Below are 11,716 nucleotides of genomic sequence, written 5' to 3'. Positions count from 1 at the left end.
TCATGTTGTATTTGTATATGTCCACTGGAAGCCTCAGTACCAAAACAAATTCCTTGTGTGTGCAAGCACACTTGGCAATAAAGCTCTTTCTGATTCTGATTCTGATTCTGAAAAAAGTATGACATTATGGATTGTTGTTTGAATTCCACATATCTTAACAGTAGGCTTCAAAGAGATTGTGGAAGTCCTTTCTGCTTTTGCCTCCGATGTGTATGCTAAAATGTCACGTAAACTTTAGCGCCTACAAAATTAAACTACGCAAAACCATTTTAGAGGAGAAGCGCAGCAGAATGGAATGCCGATTGAGTTTCTATAAACCCTTAAGACTGTATTTTCAGGGATCATTTCTATAGTTCTTTGCTTGGAAATGTGCTTTGAAAGTGCTTGTCTCCCAACCCACGATGAAGAGTCATGATGCTCCTTTCCGAGTATGAATTGGGTGCAGAGCAGTGACTTTGGTTGTTAGCTCTGTGTTGTTGATGAGCGTTCTGTATTGCTTTTTGCAATATTGAAGAAAGGAGTATGTTCTGAGTGGTGTTTGGTCTTTAAGTCTCATTTTGGAATTGTTTTGTTTTTGCATCTGTAGGTCCTATGCAGCAAACTTTGTTGAAATGTGGAACTGTGTGTTGTCTAAGACAGAGGTTGCAAAAAGTGGATTTTAGAGTAAAGAGTGCTTCGGATATGTGCCCAGTTCGAGGTCAGCCATTGCAAATTTTCTTTAAATACTATCAATGTCAAGTTTCTGAAATGCCTAAGTTAGCAATTGTTGGTAGGTTTGTGACTTTTTCGTTGGACGTCAGCTCTCTGCCGCTGATGAAGTTTCTGTGTTGCTGTTGTCGATGTTGAAGAAAGGGGTATGATCTGAGTGTTGTTTGACATTTGTGCCTTTTGAGAAAGTGGATTGTTTTAGAAGCTTTTCTGGAACGCTTTCTGGCAATCCAATATTGGAAAGAGGAGCCCCGGACCAATGGAGCAGCTCACGGCTAGGAAAAGACATCAATCATGAACATTTCCACCTACTCACACTCCAAACTTGGAACCACCCACAGCTGTAGGCAATGATGGCCTAATGGAGGTCACCATAAAATTGAGAACTCTGCTACACTCAAGGTTAGATGGTTCGAAGGACAGAATCGTTCATTATGAGGTGCTGAAGCACACGTTGGCCAAGAGAGAAACCAGCTGAAGAGTAAGAAGAGTTAAATGTCTACATAAAGAATTGTTAATGTGTGTGTGACTTCTATTAAAAGATTTTCTAAATTTGGCTTCAACGAATGAACTACAAAGAATGAAACGGGTAGCTATGCTGCAAAAAGTAAGACAATATGAATTTTTGTTTGTATTCCACATATCTTGACAGTAGGCTTCAAAGAGATTGTGGAAGTCCTTTCTGCTTTTGGCCGAAAAGTACCGAAAGTGCTTGTCTCCCAAACCACGATGAAGAGTCATGATGCTTCTTTCTGAGCATGATTTGGGCGCAGATCAGTGACTTTGGTTGTGAGCTCTGTCGTTGATGAGTGTTCTGTATTGCTTTTTGCAATATGGAAGAAAGGAGTATGTTCTGAGTGGTGTTTGGTATTTAAGTCTCATTTTGGAATTGTTTTGTTTTTGCATATGTAGGTCCTATGCAGCAAACTTTGTTGAAATGCGGAACTGTGTGTTGTCTATGACAGCAGTTGCAAAAAGTGGGTTTTAGAGTAAAGAGAGCTTTGGATACGTCCCCAGTTCAAAGTCAGCCATCGCAAGTTTTCTAAGAATGCAATCAACGTCAAGTTTCTGAAATGCCTAAGGTAGCAATTGTTGGTAGGTTTTTGACTTTTTCGTTGGACGTCAGCCCTGTGACGTTGATGAATTTTCTGTGTTGCTGTTGTCGATGTTGAAGAAAGGGGTATGATCTGAGTGATGTTTGACATTTGTGCCTTTTGAGAAAGTGGATTGTTTTAGAAGCTTTTCTGGAACGCTTTCTGGCAATCCAATATTGGAAAGAGGAGCCCAGGACCAATGGAGCAGCTCAAGGCTAGGAAAAGACATCAATCATGAACATTTCCACCTACTCACAGTCCAAACTTGGAACCACCCACAGCTGTAGGCAATGTGGGTGCATATCCATATCCATATCCTTTTGGATATGGATTTGTTAAGACAACAGTTGCAAAAAGTGAGTTTTATAGTAAAGAGAGCTTTGGATATGTTTAGGGCTGGGTATTGTTAGGAATTTCACAATTCGATTTGATTTCGATTCTTGAGGCTTCGATTCGATTTCGATTAGATATTGATTTATTAGCTTCGATATCGATTCAATACTCAGTAAATACACAAATAAATTAAGTACCTGAGTAGCCTATCATTTTTAAAAATGTGTGTAGTATTACCAATGTTTAAGAACAAATTGACCCCAGCATGTTTCCTGTCGTGGTTTATTTAGCAGAACAAACTGTACAATATTGTACATGTGTTGAATACAAACCACAACTCTAACAAACAGGTGCTTTATTAACACCTCTAAAGTGCATGTAACTGTAATAGAAAGTATATTTCTTTCTTCCTATACATTCAAGTTATAAAAGAAATGTAAACAGAAGCACAAAATGTGCATACTCATAGAAAGAGTGGGGGTTCAATCTTCACCTGGCTGGCAGGAGCCGCCACTGGCATGTCACGTGACCTGTCATTGGCTGGCTGGCAGCTGCCAGTCTGATTATAGCATGTCACATGACCTGTCAGTGGCTGGCTAGTTGCCTGGCAGTCTGCCTTTGCCAAGTTTCAAATTCATTGGTTTTTAGCAGTTTTTGTGTTTTGTGTTCCTCCCTTTCTAGCTTATTTATTATGCAACTGTTAATATGATTATGTTCTTTAGTATGATTGATGTTTTGGGGACTGTTATCCCAATTAAACCAGTCAAATGGGCATGATCAGACTGGCAGCTTACTGACGCTGTGCTCGACGCTCATGAGTCAGCCGTGGCTGATCAGCGAGTATAACGCGTTGCCTGACACTCCCGCTGCACGGAAATTAATTGTTTTCTTATTAAGCATATAATGTCATGCATCTATTCTTTAGTATAATTGATGTTTTGGGGACTGTTATCCCTATTAAAGCAGTCAAATGTGCCATGATCAGACTGGCAGCTATTCACGCTTTGCTCGAGTCGCTCGAGGCTCATGAGTCAGCCGCGGCTGATCAGTGAGTGTAACGCGTTGCCTGACACTCTTGCTGCACGGAAATTAATTGTTTTCTTATTAAGCATATAATGTCATGCATCTATTCTTTAGTATAATTGATGTTTTGGGGACTGTTATCCGTATTAAACCAGTCAAATGTGCCATGATCATACTGGCAGCTACTGACGCTTTGCTCGAGTGCTCTAGGCTCATCAGTCAGCCGCGGCTGATCAGCGAGTATAATGTGTTGCCTGACACCATCGCTGCACGGAAATTAATTGTTTTCTTATTAAGCATATAATGTCATGCATCTATTCTTTAGTATAATTGATGTTTTGGGGATTGTTATCCCTATTTAACCAGTCAAATGTGCCATGATCAGACTGGCAGCTACTGACGCTTTGCTCGAGTCGCCCGAGGCTCAGGGTACTGATCCACTTTTGCGACATGACTGAAGCGTGGTGTCGCACGCCTCTCCACATTTGTAAGTTGATGGGCGTTCCTCAAGTTTACCGATATGGGCGTGGTTTTGACCCAGCGGCCAGTCTAGAACAAAGGCCCCTCGAGAGACTACTTCTATTGGATAGACGCGTCGCGTTTGACGGATTAATTTGCATAAAGATGGGCATCGGCCAGCTTTTTGACGTGCAGCATTTTTCCAAATGAAGCGCCGCCTTCCCGGAATGCTTTGCAGGCAGTTTAAAGTCGCGTGACGTCACCCATAGGAATGACGGTACTGATCCACTTTTGAGACACGACTGAAGCGTGGTGTCGCACGCCTCTCCACATTTGTAAGTTGATGGGCGTTCCTCAAGTTTACCACCATGGGCGTGGTTTTGACCCAGCGGCCAGTCTAGAACAAAGGCCCCTCGAGAGACTACTTCTATTGGATAGACGCGTCGCGTTTGACGGATTCATTTGCATAAAGATGGGCATCGGCCAGCTTTTTGACGCGCAGCATTTTCCAAATGAAGCGCCGCCTGCCCGGAATGCTTTGCGGGCGCGTTAGAGTCGCGTGACGTCACCCATAGGAATAAAGCGGATTGCGGCGCGACTGAAGTGTCGCACGGACAATTGGATCAGTACCGTAAAGCAGAGTGCGGCACGACTGGAGTGTCGCACGGACAAGTGGATCAGTACCGTCATGAGTCAGCCGCGGCTGATCAGCGAGTATACAAATTGTCTGACACTCTTGCTGCACGGAAATTAATTGTTTTCTTATTAAGCATGTAATGGCATGCATCTATTCTTTAGTATAATTGATGTTTTGGGGGCTGTTATCCCTGTTAAATCAGTCAAATGTGCCATGATCAGACTGGCAGCTACTGACGTTATGCTTGAGTGCTCTAGGCTCATCAGTCAGCCGCGGCTGATCAGCGAGTATAATGTGTTGCCTGACACCATCGCTGCATGGAATTAATTGTTTTCTTACTAAGAATAATCTCATGCATCTATTATTAGAATTTATGTTTTGGGGACTGTTATCCCAATTAAGCCGCGGCTGACTCCATGCGTCCAACAAAGCGTCAGTAAGCTGCCAGTCTGATCATGGCACATTTTACTGGTTTAATAGGGATAACAGTTCCCAAAACACCAATCATACAAAATAATAAATGCTTGAGATTATATTCATAATAAGAAAACAAATTGTTTCCTTGCAGCAATTGTCAGGCAACGCGTTATACTCGCTGATCAGCCGCGGCTGACTCATGAGCCTCGAGCGACTCGAGCAAAGCGTCAGTAAGCTGCCAGTCTGATCATGGCACATTTTACTGGTTTAATAGGGATAACAGTCCCCCAAAACATCAATCATACACAAGAATAAAGGCAGGACATTATATCCATAATAAGAAAACAATTTATTTCCTTGTAGCGAGAGTGTCACGCAACGCGTTATACTCGCAGTATCAGCCGCGGCTGACTGGATGACCGTCCAGCAAGCTCTGTAAGATTCCAGTCTGATCACGGCCATTTGACTGGTTATATTGGGATAACAACAGTCCCTAAAACATCAATCATACTAAAGAACATAATCATATCAACAGATACATAATAAATGAGCTAGAAAGGGAGGGACAGAAAACACAAAAACTTCCAAAAAAATCAATGGTTTCTGAAACTTGCCAAAGGCAGACTGCAAGGCAACTAGCCAGCCACTGACAGGTCACGTGACATGCTAGAATCACACTGGCAGCTGCCAGCCAGCCACTGACAGGTCACGTGACATGCCAGGCTCAGAATGGCAGCTGCCAGCCAGCCACTGACAGGTCGTGTGACATGCCAGTGGCGGCTCCTGCCAGCCAGCTGAAGATTGAACCCCTAGTGTAAAAAATTTCACTTTGTGAGGCACACGCGCACACATTCGCACACACACGCAAGGACTCTCGCTCTCTTTCTCTCTGTCGTGCGCGCCCTACGCGGTTTGGAGCTCGCGAGCTGTCGATTTCGGGAGATTTGAACTAATTTGCGGAAATCAGGGAGCCGCTATCAATATGCGGGAGACTCCCGGAGACTTATTGTTGTTCTTATTGTTGTTCTTATTATCATTTAGGGGGGCTTAGGAACATTTTGGAGTAGCTTCAGCCCCCTAAAATAGGCCTAACGACATCCCTGGTTGGTGGTGCAGGCTTGATCGGAGTGGAGCTGCTGTCTGCGATCTTGCTGTTTTGGTAAAGGGCATCTTGTACAACGCTGAACAATCTCACCAGAGTGAACAATCTCACTAGACTGAACAATCTCACTAGAGTGTCGCCCACAGCGCCGCCACTGGCCGGTGGGCTGAATCGATTCACAGGATTTGATGAATAGATATTGAATTGAGAAACAAATAGTTCCAATGCATTGATGAATCGATATTTTTCCCCAGCCCTAGATATGTCCCCAGTTCGAGGTCAGCCATCGCAAGTTTTCTAAGAATGCAATCAACGTCAAGTTTCTGAAATGCCTAAGTTAGCAATTGTTGGTAGGTTTGTGACTTTTTCGTTGGACGTCAGCTCTGTGTCGTTGATGAAATTTCTGTGTTGCTGTTGTCGATGTTGAAGAAAGGGATATGATCTGAGCGTTGTTTGACATTTGTGCCTTTTGAGAAAGTGGATTGTTTTAGAAGCTTTTTTGGAACCCTTTGTGGCAGTCCAATATTGGAAAGAGGAGCCCAGGACCAATGGAGAAGCTCACGGCTAGGAAAAGACATCAATCATGAACATTTCCACCTACTCACACTCCAAACTTGGAACCAACCACAGCTGTAGGCAATGATGGCCTAATGGAGGTCACCATAAAATTGAGAACTCTGCTACACTCAAGGCTAGATGGTTTGAAGGACAGAATCTTTCAGTATGAGGTGCTGAAGCACACGTTGGCCAAGAGAGAAACCAGCTGAAGAGTAAGAAGACAGAGTTAGACTTGCAAAATCTTCTTTAACGATGTTGCCTTTCTTCAGTTCTGTCTTCCCCCTTTAAGGTGGCCTAGCGTTGTAACAGATGTGTGAAACAAAGCCAGCTTTGTTGATACCACAGCCCGGGAGGAACCTAAGTACCAGTTTCAATTCCTAAGTTCTTCGCTAAATAAAAGATAATTTCTGTCAACCCGGCTTCCGTCTCTCTTGTGGTTGTGTTTTGTGGCAGCTTAAACCTCTCCTCGTCTTGGGGCCCGTGTCACAGCATCCTTTGTATAAAGCAAACGTTGTCTCATCCAAGATACAATACCATATCACTGCAAAAACTTGAAATGTTTCCAGCGATGTGGTATTGCATCTCGGATAAGACAGCAGATATGAAAATCAGGTGTTATTGAAAAAACGGGCCTGACACGGGTTCATTTCACATTTCAATGTCAGTCATAGCATGTTTTCTAAGTGCTCAAATGACGTCAGGTTTCTGAAATGTCTACATAAAGAATTGTTAATGTGTGTGTGACTTCTATTAAAAGATTTTCTAAATTTAGCTTCAACGAATGAACTACAAAGCATGAAACGGGTAGCTATGCTGAAAAAAAGTATGACATTATGGATTGTTGTTTGTAGTCCACATATCTTAACAGTCGGCTTCAAAGAGATTGTGGAAGTCCTTTCTGCTTTTGGCTCAGATGTGTGCGCTAAAATGTCACGTAAACTTTAGCGCCTACAAAATTCAACTACGCAAAACCATTTTAGAGGAGAAGCGCAGCAGAATGGAATGCCGATTGAGTTTCTATAAACCGATAATACTATATTTTCAGGGATCATTTCTATAGTTCTTTGCTTCGAAATGTGTTTCGAAAGTGCTTGTCTCCCAACCCATGATGAAGAGTCATGATACTCCTTTCTGAGCATGAATTGGACACAGAGCAGTGACTTTGGTTGTGAGCTCTGTGTCGTTGATGAGCGTTCTTTATTGCTTTTTGCAATATTGAAGAAAGGAGTATGTTCTGAGTGGTGTTTGGTATTTAAGTCTCATTTTGTAATTGTTTTGTTTTTGCATCTGTAGGTCCTATGCAGCAAACTTTGTTGAAATGCGGAACTGTGTGTTGTCTATGGCAGCAGTTGCAAAAAGTGTGTTTTAGAGTAAAGAGTGTTTTGGATATGTGCCCAGTTTGAGGTCAGCCATTGCAAGTTTTCTAAAAATGCAATCAACGTCAAGTTTCTGAAATGCCTAATTTAGCAATTGTTGGTAGGTTTTTGACTTTTTCGTTGGACGTCAGCTCTGTGTCGTTGATGAAGTTTCTGTGTTGCTGTTGTCGATGTTGAAGAAAGGGATATGATCTGAGCGTTGTTTGACATTTGTGCCTTTTGAGAAAGTGGATTGTTTTAGAAGCTTTTTTGGAACCCTTTGCGGCAGTCCAATATTGGAAAGAGGAGCCCAGGACCAATGGAGAGGCTCACGGCTAGGAAAAGACATCAATCATGAACATTTCCACCTACTCACACTCCAAACTTGGAACCACCCACAGCTGTAGGCAATGATGGCCTAATGGAGGTCACCATAAAATTGAGAACTCTGCTACACTCAAGGTTAGATGGTTTGAAGGACAGAATCCTTTCAGTATGAGGTGCTGAAGCACACGTTGGCCAAGAGAGAAACCAGCTGAAGAGTAAGAAGACAGAGTTAGACTTGCAAAATCTTCTTTAATGATGTTGCCTTTCTTCAGTTCTGTCTTCCTCCTTTAAGGTGGCCTAGCGTTGTAACAGGTATGTGGAACAAAGCCCGCTTTGTTGATACCACAGCCCGGGAGGAACCTAAGTACCAGTTTAAATTCCTAAGTTCTTCGCTAAATAAAAGATAATTTCTGTTAACCCGGCTCCCGTCTCTCTTGTGGTTGTGTTTTGTGGCAGCTTAAACCTCTCCTCGTCTTGGGGCCCATGTCACAGCATCCTTTGTATAAAGCAAACGTTGTCTCATCCAAGATACAATACCACATCACTGCAAAAACTTGAAATGTTTCCAGCGATGTGGTATTGCATCTCGGATAAGACAGCAGATATGAAAATCAGGTGTTCTTGAAAAAACGGGCCTGACACGGGTTCATTTCACATTTCGATGTCAGTCATAGCATGTTTTCTAAGTGCTCAAATGACGTCAGGTTTCTGAAATGTCTACATAAAGAATTGTTAATGTGTGTGTGACTTCTATTAAAAGATTTTCTAAATTTAGCTTCAACGAATGAACTACAAAGCATGAAACGGGTAGCTATGCTGCAAAAAAGTATGACATTATGGATTGTTGTTTGTATTTCACATATCTTAACAGTAGGCTTCAAAGAGATTGTGGAAGTCCTTTCTGCTTTTGGCCTCGATGTGTCCGCTAAAATGTCACGTAAACTTTAGCGCCTACAAAATTCAACTACACAAAACCATTTTAGAGGAGAAGCGCAGCAGAATGGAATGCCAATTGAGTTTCTATAAACTGTTAAGAGTATATTTTCAGGAATCATTTCTATAGTTCCTTGCTTGGAAATGTGTTCTGAAATGCTTGTCTCCCAACCTGTGAAGAAGAGTCATGATGCTCGTTTCTGAGCATGAATTGGGTACAGAGCAGTGACTTTGGTTGTGAGCTCTGTGCCGTTGATGAGTGTTCTGTATTACCTTTTGCAATATTGAAGAAAGGAGTATGTTCTGAGTGGTGTTTGTTTCATTTTGGAATTGTTTTGTTTTTGCATCTGTAGGTCCTATGCAGCAAACTTTGTTGAAATGCGGAACTGTGTGTTGTCTAAGACAGCAGTTGCAAATAGTGGGTTTTAGAGTAAAGAGAGCTTTGGATATGTCCCCAGTGTGAGGTCAGCCATCGCAAGTTTTCTAAGAATGCAATCAACGTCAAGTTTCTGAAATGCCTAAGTTAGCAATTGTTGGTAGGTTTTTGACTTTTTCGTTGGACGTCAGCTCTGTGTCGTTGATGAAGTTTCTGTGTTGCTGTTGTCGATGTTAAAGAAAGGGGTATGATCTGAGCGTTGTTTGACATTTGTGCCTTTTGAGAAAGTGGATTGTTTTAGAAGCTTTTCTGGAACGCTTTGTGGCAGTCAAATAATTGAAAGAGGAGCCCAGGACCAATGGAGAAGCTCACGGCTAGGAAAAGACATCAATCATGAACATTTCCACCTACTCACACTCCAAACTTGGAACCACCCACAGCTGTAGGCAATGATGGCCTAATGGAGGTCACCATAAAATTGAGAACTCTGTTACACTCAAGGTTAGATGGCTCGAAGGACAGAATTCTTCAGTATGAGGTGCTGAAGCACACGTTGGCCAAGAGAGAAACCAGCTGAAGAGTAAGAAGACAGAGTTAGACTTGCAAAATCTTCTTTAATGATGTTGCCCTTCTTCAGTTCTATTTTGTCCTTTTAAGGTGGCCTAGCGTTGTAACAGGTATGTGGAACAAAGCCCGGTTTGTTGATACCACAGCCCGGGAGGAACCTAAGTACCAGTTTAAATTCCTAAGTTCTTGGCTAAATAAAAGATCATTTCTGTTAACCCGGCTCCCGTCTCTCTTGTGGTTGTGTTTTGTGGCAGCTTAAACCTCTCCTCGTCTTGGGGCCCGTGTCACAGCATCCTTTGTATAAAGCAAACGTTGTCTCATCCAAGATACAATACCAGATCACTGCAAAAACTTGAAATGTTTCCAGCGATGTGGTATTGCATCTCGGATAAGACAGCAGATATGAAAATCAGGTGTTATTGAAAAAACGGGCCTGACACGGGTTCATTTCACATTTCGATGTCAGTCATAGCATGTTTTCTAAGTGCTCAAATGACGTCAGGTTTCTGAAATGTCTACATAAAGAATTGTTAATGTGTGTGTGACTTCTATTAAAAGATTTTCTAAATTTAGCTTCAACGAATGAACTACAAAGCATGAAACGGGTAGGTATGCTGCAAAAAAGTATGACATAATGGATTGTTGTTTGTATTCCACATATCCTAACAGTAGGCTTCAAAGAGATTGTGGAAGTCCTTTCTGCTTTTGGCCTCGATGTGTCCGCTAAAATGTCACCTAAACTTTAGCGCCTACAAAATTCAACTACGCAAAACCATTTTAGAGGAGAAGCGCAGCAGAATGGAATGCCGATTGAGTTTCTATAAACTGTTAAGACTATATTTTCAGAGATCATTTCTATAGTTCTTTGCTTGGAACTGTGTTTCGAAAGTGCTTGTCTCCCAACCCACGATGAAGAGTCATGATGCTCCTTTCTGAGCATGAATTGGGCGCAGAGCAGTGGTTTTGGTTGGGAGCTCTGTGTTGTTGATGAGCGTTTTTTATTGCTTTTTGCAATATTGAAGAAAGGAGTATGTTCTTAGTGGTGTTTGGTATTTAAGTCTCATTTTGTAATTGTTTTGTTTTTGCATCTGTAGGTCCTATGCAGCAAACTTTGTTTCAACAAAATTCAACTGCACAAAACCATTTTAGAGAAGAAGCGCAGCAGAATGGAATGCCAATTGAGTTTCTATAAACTGTTAAGAGTATATTTTCAGGGATCATTTCTATTGTTCCTTGCTTGGAAATGTGTTCCGAAAGTGCTTGTCTCCCAACCCATGATGAAGAGTCATGATACTCCTTTCTGAGCATGAATTGGACACAGAGCAGTGACTTTGGTTGTGAGCTCTGTGTCGTTGATGAGCGTTCTTTATTGCTTTTTGCACTGTTATTTTATTAAAATCAGAAAACACAAAACAGTTCTGAGTATTTCTACCTAGAATGGCCATGGCGGTCATTTTGACTGCACGCATTAGATATCATAAAACTTCCGCTACATTTCCCGCCTCTGCAATGAGTGTCCCCGTTGCATAGCAACGATTTGGCTTTTTTTGTTCACGCTATTCCGACGCTAATAAATATTTTACATTTGAGCTAACAAAATGTCATCAAAAAGAACAATGACAGCCACAGAGGTTAAAGCCATGCTTAGAATGCTTGACGATGAGGAATCGGATGGAGGAGCAGATACGGATAGGGACAGCGATGTCTCTTGGTCCCTGCACAGTTCATCCAGCGCTGAGAGTGATTCAGATAATGAATTCATTCCCCGTCGAAAAAAGAGCCGGCTGGACATCTCTGATCCTGGAACTGACCTTGTTCCATCGGATA

General features: G+C 42.1%; 4 non-coding genes and 2 pseudogenes across 4 annotated transcripts; all 6 read left to right on the top strand.

Annotated features, from left to right (window-relative positions):
- Positions 1–322: 322 nt before the first annotated feature.
- Positions 323–536, top strand: LOC143729938 (small nucleolar RNA U3). Its single transcript, XR_013200187.1, has one exon. It is a non-coding gene; the product is annotated as a small nucleolar RNA U3 (small nucleolar RNA).
- Positions 537–1,367: 831 nt separating this feature from the next.
- LOC143730014 (small nucleolar RNA U3) lies at positions 1,368–1,570 on the top strand (annotated as a pseudogene).
- A 5,790-nt stretch (positions 1,571–7,360) lies between these two features.
- On the top strand, positions 7,361–7,574 carry LOC143729909 (small nucleolar RNA U3). Its single transcript, XR_013200161.1, has one exon. It is a non-coding gene; the product is annotated as a small nucleolar RNA U3 (small nucleolar RNA).
- Positions 7,575–9,045: 1,471 nt separating this feature from the next.
- On the top strand, positions 9,046–9,258 carry LOC143729966 (small nucleolar RNA U3). Its single transcript, XR_013200212.1, has one exon. It is a non-coding gene; the product is annotated as a small nucleolar RNA U3 (small nucleolar RNA).
- A 1,461-nt stretch (positions 9,259–10,719) lies between these two features.
- LOC143729963 (small nucleolar RNA U3) lies at positions 10,720–10,933 on the top strand. Its single transcript, XR_013200209.1, has one exon. It is a non-coding gene; the product is annotated as a small nucleolar RNA U3 (small nucleolar RNA).
- A 154-nt stretch (positions 10,934–11,087) lies between these two features.
- Positions 11,088–11,313, top strand: LOC143730041 (small nucleolar RNA U3; annotated as a pseudogene).
- Positions 11,314–11,716: the final 403 nt, after the last annotated feature.

This window comes from Siphateles boraxobius, unplaced genomic scaffold (assembly GCF_051911475.1).
Source record: "Siphateles boraxobius isolate OS27281-9 unplaced genomic scaffold, OSU_SipBor_1 8, whole genome shotgun sequence".
NCBI lineage: Eukaryota > Metazoa > Chordata > Actinopteri > Cypriniformes > Leuciscidae > Siphateles > Siphateles boraxobius.
Note: the sequence above shows the minus strand (reverse complement) of the source record. Positions and strands in the feature narration are given on the sequence as shown.